The 11750-nt window shown below is 37.9% G+C and overlaps 1 non-coding gene across 1 annotated transcript; it reads left to right on the forward strand.

Annotated features, from left to right (window-relative positions):
• The first annotated feature begins 10753 nt into the window (after positions 1 to 10753).
• Positions 10754 to 10842, forward strand: Trnay-gua (transfer RNA tyrosine (anticodon GUA)). Its single transcript is given in 2 exon segments — positions 10754 to 10790; positions 10807 to 10842. It is a non-coding gene; the product is annotated as a tRNA-Tyr (tRNA).
• The last annotated feature ends 908 nt before the right edge of the window (positions 10843 to 11750 follow it).

Below are 11750 nucleotides of genomic sequence, written 5' to 3' on the forward strand. Positions count from 1 at the left end.
GTTGTACAGTTTATGTTTTTGCTGTATAGTTTTCATTTTTGTTATATAGATTATGTTTTTGATGTATAGTTTTCATTTTTGTTGTAAAGTTTCCGTTTTTTTATGTGTTGTTTCTGTTTTTGCCCAATTTTTGATGTGTAAAATATGTTCTTAATTTAATAAATACAATTTTACCTACATATTGTTTATTATTTTTAATATAGAATCTATATCCGACGAGGTACTGATACTTATAAATGTCTTACAGAATGGTGAAATGTAATTATACACAAACATTAAAATATCTGCTTCCATGCAGCTTTTAAACACGAGTACGCAAACACGGACCTGTTTATAAAAGTGAAATGTAATTATACACAAACATTAAGATATCTGCTTCCGTGCAGCTTTTAAAACATGTGTACGCAAACATGAGAAGAGATTATTACTTGTGAGTTAGGACTCTGAAAAATTTCTCGTCCGCTAAGATGGAGTAATAAAGGTTTTTTTTTAAATTATCATTACTTTAACTAACGCATCCACAACGATAGTATTGATAACATATAATTTAGTTAAAACCTATAAGTGATAAGACTTTAAGAAAAAATGTCGGTTAAAACAGCAAAATGACTGTGGATTTTGTGGATTTTGTGGATTTTGTGGATTTTGTGGATTCTGTGGATTTTGGTCTATAAGGTACATAACAATGTTGGTAGAGAATTGTAACTCGACCTTACATACACTAACATACATTATAAACCTACAACCGATGATGACACCCATCATATGAAATCAAGATGGCAGTCTCCACTAAATAAGATGGCTGCCTCCAGCAGACAACGATGGTGTATATATTTTTTCCTGATTTTCTAAGTTAATAATTATGATTTTCCAAGATGGTGGATGTAACGAAAAATTGTAACAGGAATGAGTGGAGTGTTCGATGACGATGTTATTGTAACAGAGGGGTGGGGGTGCTAGATGATGTATTTGTAATTTAGAGGAGTGGGGTGTTCGATGCGTAGGTTTTTAATTAAAATTTTATTAAATAAAATTTTTTTAATTTTATTTTAAAATTTTGATTATTTAATTTTTTTATAAATTTTAATTTTTTTTTCCATTAAAATCGGATAATAAATAAATATTTTCAAGATGGTGGACGAAACTCAAAATGGCGGAATGTTCTAGAAAACAAAATGGCGGTTAAAACAAAATGGTTGCCGGAAGTGACGTCATACAAGATGGCCGCCGGAAGTGACGTAATCCAAGATGGCCGCCGGAAGTAACGTAATCCAAGATGGCCACCGGAAATGAAGTAATCAAAGATTGCCGCCGGATCCCCGGATCCCCCTCCCCCCTCCCCTGCCCCAGGACCTACTATATTTACCTACTGATATGATATTTAGATTTGTAATATAGTGTCATCAAGAAGTGCAATAATGAAAATGTAGCTCAAAGAAAATGGTTAACTTGCTTAGTTAATACTAAACACCAACGAACACAACACAATGTTTGGCCGGGAACGATGGAATGAATAATCACTAAATTTAATAGATTTATTTTATGCAGTCGCGAACAACGACAATTACGTACTATAGATTTTTTCGATAGATTCGATGAAGCCCACCACTAATTATATACTTTAAAATTTTGGTCTGCAAAAGAAATGATTCAACAGTCGACGCAGCTGCTCAGGCAACGAATTCTAGCGGCGGACCCCGAAGCTATGTGTAATTTGAGTCAAGAAATGTAGTTAAAAACAAAATTTGCACATGCATATCACTCTGCTCAATATTTTAAAGAATTTACGTTAAATTTCGTGTTCGAGTGTCGTATTATAAGTACCTATATTTGAACATGAACTTACTTGTAACCGAGGTTAGATGTTAAGACATCACTCACTGGCTAGTACTGAAATACTCGATCACATTTTTTGAAGTGAAAACTTCTTTAGCCACGTTCAGCGATTTTTGGTAGGGGCAAAACTTATGGGTTCGCGTCACCGACATGCTAGTGACGTGTTGCGCCAGACTGGCGACGCGCACCTGCCTGTGTACATGTATACGCATATATACATTAATACATTGTATATACTCGACTGTATCATGTGCGTGTTGGACACTTGTTTGGATGGGTAAAATCTTGTGAGTTTGCATCACCGACATGCTGTAGTAGCAGTAAGTGAAGTTAATTTGACCACTTGAATACATGACCTAGGTCTGACATCACTGGTAAGTCATAGCTAGGTAATGAATTTTTACGTAATTTTTTCATACATCTGGATCTATTGTGACTAAAAAGTGATGTAAGGATAAATGATATGCTGACAACGTACTGATATAATACCTAAATCATTTTCTTACGTACATTTGACGTAGAAATGATGTCATATTACACACGTAAAAACAAAGTTTTAAGTTTTCACTTCTGCTGACAGTCCCCATGACTGGCCCTTTTTTTTGACGTGTGAACGTCTAATAAATCGATGAACGCCGGCTGCACGAACGAAATAGAGTCCCGTTACGCACATTGTCCCGTTGCTCACATTGTCCCGTTGCGCTGTGTCCCGTTGCGCTCATTATAGGCTTGCGCCGCATCTATCTCTCTTCCACTCGATTTGAACAACCATCGATATGACTATTTCGAGGCACATTAAACTTGAAACACTCCCATTCGTTTCCTACTTTTCCTATCATCATCCTATACTTAACAAAATAACAAAGATTGGAAGAAGTTAAATAGCAAACATGTATAAAAGTTATAGTTAAAATAATCTGTTCGTTAAAGTAATAAACATATTTGAATTAATGAGTGCAAATAAAAGTAAATTTATCAATTAAATTGTAGATTTCATTTCACTCCTTCTTTGTATCCATACAAAATAGTGATAATTCAATAAAAATGATTCAATTTTATTCATAAAAGTATACAATCATTTCATCAATGTGTTGTTATGACGTTGTCACGTTAAACTATCGTCCGTAAACCGACTTTACGGACAATCAATTTTTTTTAACAGCTGTTGAGGTCCGTCATGTCGACGTTGCCTTGTCCAAACCTCGCGGACACGTGCAGCTTTAACACGCAGTCGCAGAGCAACACGTCAAGGAAACTTTCTCCACACGTCTTTTTTTTTTTTTTATCGCGCCCGTGTGACATTGGCCTGACCGCAGCAGAGAACCGCAGAACAAGGACGGAGATACAGAGGTGCAACTCTCACAATGGAAAATGAAACCATGTTTTGCTCGACACGTGACGCTGTCTATTTGGTTTGTCCATACATAACTACATACTAGCAAATTAACACGGACGTGAGGATCAAATCCAAAGTGTTGTGTCTAGAATTCTTGTAATTCATACAAAAAAAACACTTTTGCATTTTGAAGAAATGGGTTATAACCCAATTACGTAATTAGTTAAAACTAGAGACCTGCAAATTTCACGAATTCATTCGGTGATAGGCTAGAATTCAATGACATATACCTCTTAGATAATTTTGCTATTGGCTTACTGTTCATCTGGACGAATCTCAACCAGTTATAAACCCTCAACCAAAGAAGGATCGAATCACAGAAAAACCAGCTGAGACGACTTACAAGTCGGCAGCTAATTAACTTGCGTTATTTGCCCTAGTATACAGGGGTATGTGCAGTCTATCGTGAAGGCCATCGAAACCTCGAATTTTGCAGGTTTCTACTAATTACATTAATGTCACGACTGCCCTTTTTATTAGTAACATACATTATACTGTGAGTTTCTCACATTTTTTAAATGTATTTGTGACCAAGAGTTGTGTATATGAACCCCACCTACTCTACCAGCAATTTTTTCGGCATGTTGAAATGAATGCGCTGTCATACTATAAAACGTCGTGATATTTTGCTGATCCACGTTTTTGATACTGCAATGATATCGATACGTTGTAGCCTACAAACCATAATTTCCAGGTCTGCAATTTATGTTTTACAGTTCTGCTTGACGACAAAGTTTTTGTAACAGGGAATTGGTGCCAGAAACATATACTGCGGTTTTATAATATAAAGGAAATTTTCTGTATTAATTTGTAGGCGATGCATTATTTCTGGTATGCCACACCACAAAAAAAAAGTGAAATAATTTTCACTGGTTTGTTTGCCTGATAGTAGATTATGAATTACTTCTCACAAACAATTATTGGTTATAGCTATGTTAGTTATATATTATGAAAGCTGCTATCTAGCGCAGTGGTTTCCAAACTTTTTCAGCTGGTGACCCACCTTTCCTTATAGGAATACCTCCACGGTCTTTCGGTCCATTGTGGAGTAAAAAAACCTTATTTGTATCGTATCCCTTCCTTATGTATATATAATTTACTATCAAATATTGCAAATATATATATATATATATATATATATGCTTTTTTAAAATACCAATTTATTGTTGATAAAAAATTTGTGTTCTGATTTGAAAATGGTTGACAAAATATAAGCACTATTTGCGAAACAGTTACTTATTTAACAATAAAATTGTGTTTGTACACAATTCGATTTGTTTAGAATTTTTTTATTATCTTTTCTGATGGTTTATTCGATGGTTTCTGATAGTTTTAAGAGATTCGCGACCCACCCGTAACCCTTTCTCGACCTGCGATGTTTGGGAACCGCTGATCTAGCGGATGGGTTCAGAACTACTTCAGACAACTACGTCTTGAGTCTTGGCTTTCGGGTTCCCCCCCCCCCCCCCCCCCCGCAGAGAAGTAGATCGTGAGTGGGAAGCCATTTTTTCACAGACGAGAGAGCCAAAACCCGACGTTCCCCGAAGTCAGGGGCGCAACAACTAAATTTCCAAAGGGGGGAGAGGGCAATATACCTTTTTATAAAGAATCATCGACACCCCTATTGAAGCGGGGCGTCCGTGGGTCCTCCCCCGGGAAAATTTGTATTTCATGGTAGAAAATGGTGCTTTTTAAGCAGTTTTATCATCTAAAAGTTGATTACACAGCACTTTCTTTGCCCCCGTTTGCCCCCACTTCAAGGTTTCAGAAGGGGGGGGGGGGCAAAATACCCTTCCCCCCCTGTTGTTGCGCCCTGCCCGAAATTCATGCTTTTTTTCCGTATCTTTTATGTTGCTATCCAGCATTCATCACAACTTCGCAGCTTCTTTCAGAAAACAATATCAGAGAAAGCCAAAACAAAACTTGTACAGGTGAAAACAGGAGGTTATGGGTCGCAGACAGCGACCTGGTACTCCTAAAGGGCCTCGGGTCGCGGCACTCGGCCCCGCGGCCCTCACTGGCGATGATGAAAGCCCTGTTAGCCGGACGAGAGTCTGCCTGGTCTTTCTGAGCCTATGTAGCTACACTAACCAAATCAACCTTCCACAATGTCTTAAAGTATTTATAATGTAGCTAACCTAACCTAATAGACCATTAGTATCCTTTCATCAACACCGCCATATTTATTTACAATGAACAAAAAAAACCGAAGATGCACGATCGTCGAGCGGGAGTTTGGCTCTCTCGTCTGTGAAAAGAAGGCTTCCCCGCGCGTGAGGGCGGACGTGCGACACGTGCGCGCGCACGTGGTTTCTGATTGGCGGGGCGGGAGGACACGTGACCCCCGGGAGCCAGTTGTGTGCGCGTGTGTGTGCGGCGGGCGGCCTTGGCGGGGGCGACATTCCTCCCCGGCAGGGGAGGGGATAGAATCTGCACTGCTGCAAATGCGAGCCTGCTCCGTTATACTTATACCTCACTCCGCTAGGCTAGGAACATAACATGCATCAGGGCCCCGCCTACCTGGGCACACACACGGTGTGCAAAGCTCAGGGCCATGAAAATTTCGCGTAAAGATCCCGAGAGTAGCTGGAAGTTAAAACACTGTAGCATCGTCTGTGTTTCGTGATTGGGCGAGTTACTTTGAGGTGCATGTCGATTGTTACAACAACCAATCACACTAATTCAGTGTGGAAGCAAACATGTCCTTAGTGGCTCGTACAAACAAGGCAACGACTTCTCTCGCATACGGCCGCCAATCACAAGGAAGAAACCGCTGGTGTAGGTATACCTAGTCTAGTAGGCGTTCAGATTTTTTCGCGAAAATTTCCTGCCCCTAGAAAGATTAAAAAAAAAAAAAGCGAGTGTAACTCAGTACACGTGACAAAAGTGAAACTCCTTTGTGCAATTCAAAACTCGACTCGTGAGTAGGCCTATATCGTAAGGGGTAAAACGGCAGAGAGTGTAAGAGAGAAAGAAGAAAATTTTCTAAATAAGACTTATTTGATATGTATTTAATACATAGTATGTTATTAATGCAGCTGACCTAGCCTAACGTAAACAACCGTTCACATCTTGTTTACAATATTTTAAACGTAGTTTACCTAACCTAACAGAGCGTTTAAAAAAATCTATAGTATTTTTAATGTCACTAATCTAAACTAATCAAATCATGAAACTGTTAATTATTGGTAAACTAGTCAACATACTAAAATACATTTTTATACAATGATTAGAAACAAGATAACACAGAGCGAAGTCTTTTGGCTTTCATTACTTTTTCAAGTCTTTAAAAATTCTAATTTTTTGCCTTTATTATAAATTTGACGAGAATAAAAAAAATCAATAAACATGAATCAACAAAATTACTCACTTCAAAATATCTGCTTAGGATATTAAACATTATTAAAAAATCAATAATATTAATTAACAATAAATATTATTCACTGTTGAAATACACCATGAAGAAAAACTGAGTGTGTTACTTTTTCTTCAAACCACTCGGCCATTTGGAACGTTCCAAATCTCGGAACGAAATATGAAATTCATAACAGGTAGTGCTATCTTTGCGGGAAATGAAGGAACTGTCTCAATAGCGTTCTCCACGCTGCCGGTTGAACAAGGAGAAATGCGAGCGCACTATTAACAAAATATTCAAGGCATTCGAGCTGACTATATAGGATACCTATTTATACATTCTGAATCAATCGCGTGCACACACTCTCTGTATTATTCGTTCGTCCATCTATATAGGTTATATATATATTTTTTTGGGACGGGGGACGAATCATCGCACAAAGAGGAGAACGAAAACGAGCCCAGAAACGTATATAGCATAGTGCTAATATCTCATATCTTTGGCCAAGTACCTATTCTCTGTACTTTTTTTTTTTTTGCGTAAGAAACGTTTAACAGCAATGTTACACGAAAACGCTACATTAAAATTCGGCCTTGAAATTTTACTTTCATCGCACCCAAAGAAGTTTCGCTTTATAAACACGGGATTTAAAAACTGCTCAAGATATCCTAGTGGTGTCTGTTAAAGAAAAAAATTGTAGCCGTGGCTCTATTTATGCATTATACCGTGCCCACAAATTGTGAAATGGTGTTGTTGTAGTTGTCCCAATGAAGACTGTTTGAAACTACTGAGCTAATGTTCGGACTTTTCATCGAAGAATCTAACTCGAATAAACGACGAGTACTTACTTTGTAATTTAAAATAATTGAATATTCGTAGAAAAAAATAATACGCCGTATTTCGAATTCCAAGTTGTACGATTCGTTCTGAACACAAGTCAACACACATGGACATAATAGATTTTTTTTTTTTATGTGGACTGAACCAGTTATCTTTTAAAGTTTTGTTTGTATACCAAGAATATTCTTTTGGATTCATGTTGAAAGATAAGTGAACTAAGATTTTCCTTTTTTTTTTTTTACAAAGAGCTCTGGATGATTTGCAACCACAAGGGTTCTTGGTAAATTAAAGGTGAAACATTTTTAACAGCGTAGCCTACGCATTTGGCTGACTGGCTCAGATCAGTGCTTATGCTGACAACACAGTGCCGCGGACTGAATATATAGAGATTGGAAAAATTCGCGGTTTCGTTGACCTCTAGGATGGACTCCAAAATCCTCTACGTACTCTGGAAAATGCCACCTGCTCATTGGCTACTGACTTGTAAGACCTGGTGTCTGGGCTGCATGGGATGGTTTTTCGTTGGTTCTGGGTCTTTCTAGCCAACTGTGGTCCAATGGCAGAAGCAGGAATAAGGTAAACATGATTGGCTTCCAGCCAATCGCGAAATGTATCCGCGAATTTTTCCGGTCTCTATGAATACATCATCATAGCCAATGCGAGCCGCCAGGTCCGAAGCTCAGTGTTGTGTGTTCGGATGTGGGGCTCGGCCAAATGTCCCAGGCCGCGGGATGCCGCCCATGACCTCTGGTGTTCAGTCGGTGTCTCGCTCGTCTGGCCGACTGCTCGTGTGGAGGAGGCCCGCCGGCGAGAGAGGATAACCCCGGGCCCTGTCTGTCCGTCCACTTCCCGCGTGGCGCCTGCAGTCGCGCCAGCGCCCGCTCCCGCCCGCTCCCGCCCGCTCCCGCCCTTCCTTGCGGGCTTTAAGGCCCCTGCGCACACAGAGTGAGTACAGGCAGAGGCGCTTAAATCTGTACACAAAACCCTTGCGATAAAACCATTTCTTTGCAACTTGACAACGAAAAAAATTACAGCCAAATACAACCCGAGGAAGGTTTAGCACGTGATTATAATTATAAAAATGGCATTACAAGAAAACAATTTATAATTAGATTAGAAGTAATTTATACTACATACTGTAACAGCAACTTAGATTAACACAAATCAATAACAACTGGACATGTAATAAACTAAAGAGATCAAAACTTGAAATCTATTTTTTCCGATGTTGGTGAAACATTGTATGATCCAATTTTTAAGGATTCAGTTCGTCCTATCTACTGTCAACCCCCCCCCCCCTTGCCAACGCACACCCAGTCCTCACGTCTCGCCACTCCATCGTGGCACGCATCTTTGTTCATACTCTTTGGTTGCGTTTGCTAAAAGTGCAACTGAAATTTCCACATCCGAAGTTTCTTCCTTTTTCTGTTATTAAAACGATACATACAACAGCAAAAGAAACCACAAGACTGATCGTGTGTGAGGAAGACTTCAAGCTCAGATCGGGCTGAGCTGGACTGACCATGTGTGGAGGTCTTAAGAACCCGGCTACCCTGTACATGCGTGCCGTGAGCAGCTTCACAAGAAACCACCCACTGCTCAACATGTCCGAGAGGTGTCTGCTCACGAAAAAAAAAATTGGTTGTCTGTAAAGTCGGTTTACGGACGATAGTTTAACGTGACAACGTCATAAAAAAACATTGATGAAATTATTGCATACTTTTATGAATAAAATTGAATAATTTTTATTGAATTATCACTATTTTGTATGGATTCAAAGAAGGAGTCAAATTAAATCTACAATTTAATTGATAAATTTACTTTTATTTGCACTCATTAATTCAAATATGTTTATTACTTTAACGAAGAGATTATTATAACTATAACTTATATACATGTTTGCTATTTAACTGCTTCCAATCTGTGTTATTCTGTTAAGGATAGGACGATGATAGGAAAAGTAGGAAACGAATGGGAGTGTTTCAAGTTTAAAGTGCCTCAAAAAAGTCAAATCGATGGTTGTTCCAATCGAGTGGAAGAGAGATAGATGCGGCGCAAGCGTACAATGAGCGTAACGGGACACAGCATAACGGGACAGTGTGCGTAACGGGACACTTTTTTATGCGTGCAGCTGGCGTTCATAGATTTATTAGACGTTGTCACGTCAATAATATTGTAAGAATATGCTGAGTGTGGATGAATGGTTCTGTTTCCGTGTTTCCTTTATAAAATGCCTTTTTAGAAAATTTTAAAATGCTTAAAACGCGTGTTTTCAGAATAATTTTAAGGCATGAAACTCCCGGTACACTCAAAGGACTTTCATTAAGCCTTTATCATCATTTATCAGCCGTATAATGTTTTGGTCACCGAAGACTGTGCACGCCAGTCCACAGCCTTGCGATTAGAGGCGATACCTTGCTAGAAGCACCAGTGAGTGTCGCACTATCATCCCGCCTGACTAGACGGGCCTCTTAAGACTGAAGAGGCATCGACTTTACAAATGCTTCTTCTTGCTGCTCACTCCACTGATACCTATTTTGTCCTTTCCTTTTCTTTTCAAACTGTTAAGCCGATCTCAGCGTTTTTCTGCTATTCATTTTCTATAAAACCCACACATTCCGAGAATCATCCTTAGTGCTTTCTGATGCACCATTTCTGAGACAATACCTCTCCGACATTAGAAATCTGGACGCAACATTTTAACGGGTTTATTATTATCAGGCCCACATCACTTGATTCTCTAAACACAGTTTCTATTTGTTCGTTATGTCCCCTCCTCCCTTTTCCCAAAAAAAGCTTGTTTAAAAAATCATACGTGGTAACGTAATGTAACGTAATGTGAAAATTAACTCAAACTGATTTTTCGACCATTTTTTAAAAATAAAATACCAGTTCTTTTAGTATCTCAAGTGTTGCGGGCCACACTGTATCATGCACATTACATGAGATATTACGATAACTTTTTTTTCTAACGAGGTTATGTTCATCGTTATTTTAATGGATAAGAAAAGTAACATAGTTGAAATAACTTAAATTTAAATGAAATATATTTCAATAATAATTATTCAAAGTTTATAGAATTTACTTTCTGGCACAAATTATATTAAACTATGATCAAATATATTTTATCTTCAGTCTGACGAAGGAAAGTTTTACACGTTTTAAATGTTATATATATGTAGTTTTGGTGACGGCTTGCGAATTACGTGTTTTATAAACTATTGTAGTTTTGTTGCGTGTAGCGTCTTTTAGCTCTAGCATTTCTAGCGAACTTTTTAAGCACCGACTATCAACTACATTGTGGTGAAAGTCCATGACCTTCATAGCCTTCGGTAGCTCAGTTGGTAGAGCGGTGGACTGTAGATGCGCGGAAGTGGATATCCATAGGTCGCTGGTTCAAATCCGGCCCGAAGGAGTAATATTTTTGTAAGTATTATATTGGATAGAACAAAAGAACATTTTGGAATTTTAAATTATTTTTTTTATATCTACGCCAAACTTTCACTAACCACCACTTTGGTCGGCGAGTGTCATGCTGTTGTTATAATAATGCACGATATATCATCATGCCAATTTACAGAAAAAATAATATTTTAAAAACTTGTGATGCGAGTGGCCCGCAGTCCGCGGGTGTATATCGCTTCTATAAGCCAAATACAAATGTTATAATATAGTCCTATTGTTGTCATCTGCGCATGATACCAACATTGGTTTACTATTTGCCCTCAGAGCTGTCAAAATCAATATATCGTATACATTGAAGCGTGTGTTTGTTTCCAAAAGTTACACAAACAAGCCTGTGATTTCGTTAAAAAGGGATTAAAGGTAACGTGAATATTTGTTCCAGAAAATAATTCACAACATATAAGACACGCTGATATTTAATATGAAACACTTATTGCATTTAAAAACAAAACAAAATGTACTATTACAAAATATTCCTTTGGAAACCAGTTTTCAAGAAAACGTTTGTTCTACAAGAAATATATTGTAACTTTTAAATAACCCATTGCTATAGTTATTTTAGCGTTTATGAATACTTTTTAGAGATAATACTGTTTATTTCTCACGGAAAAAAGCGCCCAATTTTGTGTCTTTTTTTATGTATCATTCGATGTATCTTTTTTTTAATATGTAAAATATAATTGAATACTCAAAATTAGGATTTTATTTCGTTTTAGAATTATTTTTAACGTGCGCATTTAATAATAGAAAGCTATTCAGTGAACGGTTTCAAAAACTTTAACTGTTAGAGAATCTGGGACAACAAAAACCTAAATTCTTGAGTAAGAATCTGAACCCAGTATTACTGCGCAAGCTATT

This window comes from Bacillus rossius, chromosome 15, assembly GCF_032445375.1.
Source record: "Bacillus rossius redtenbacheri isolate Brsri chromosome 15, Brsri_v3, whole genome shotgun sequence".
NCBI lineage: Eukaryota > Metazoa > Arthropoda > Insecta > Phasmatodea > Bacillidae > Bacillus > Bacillus rossius.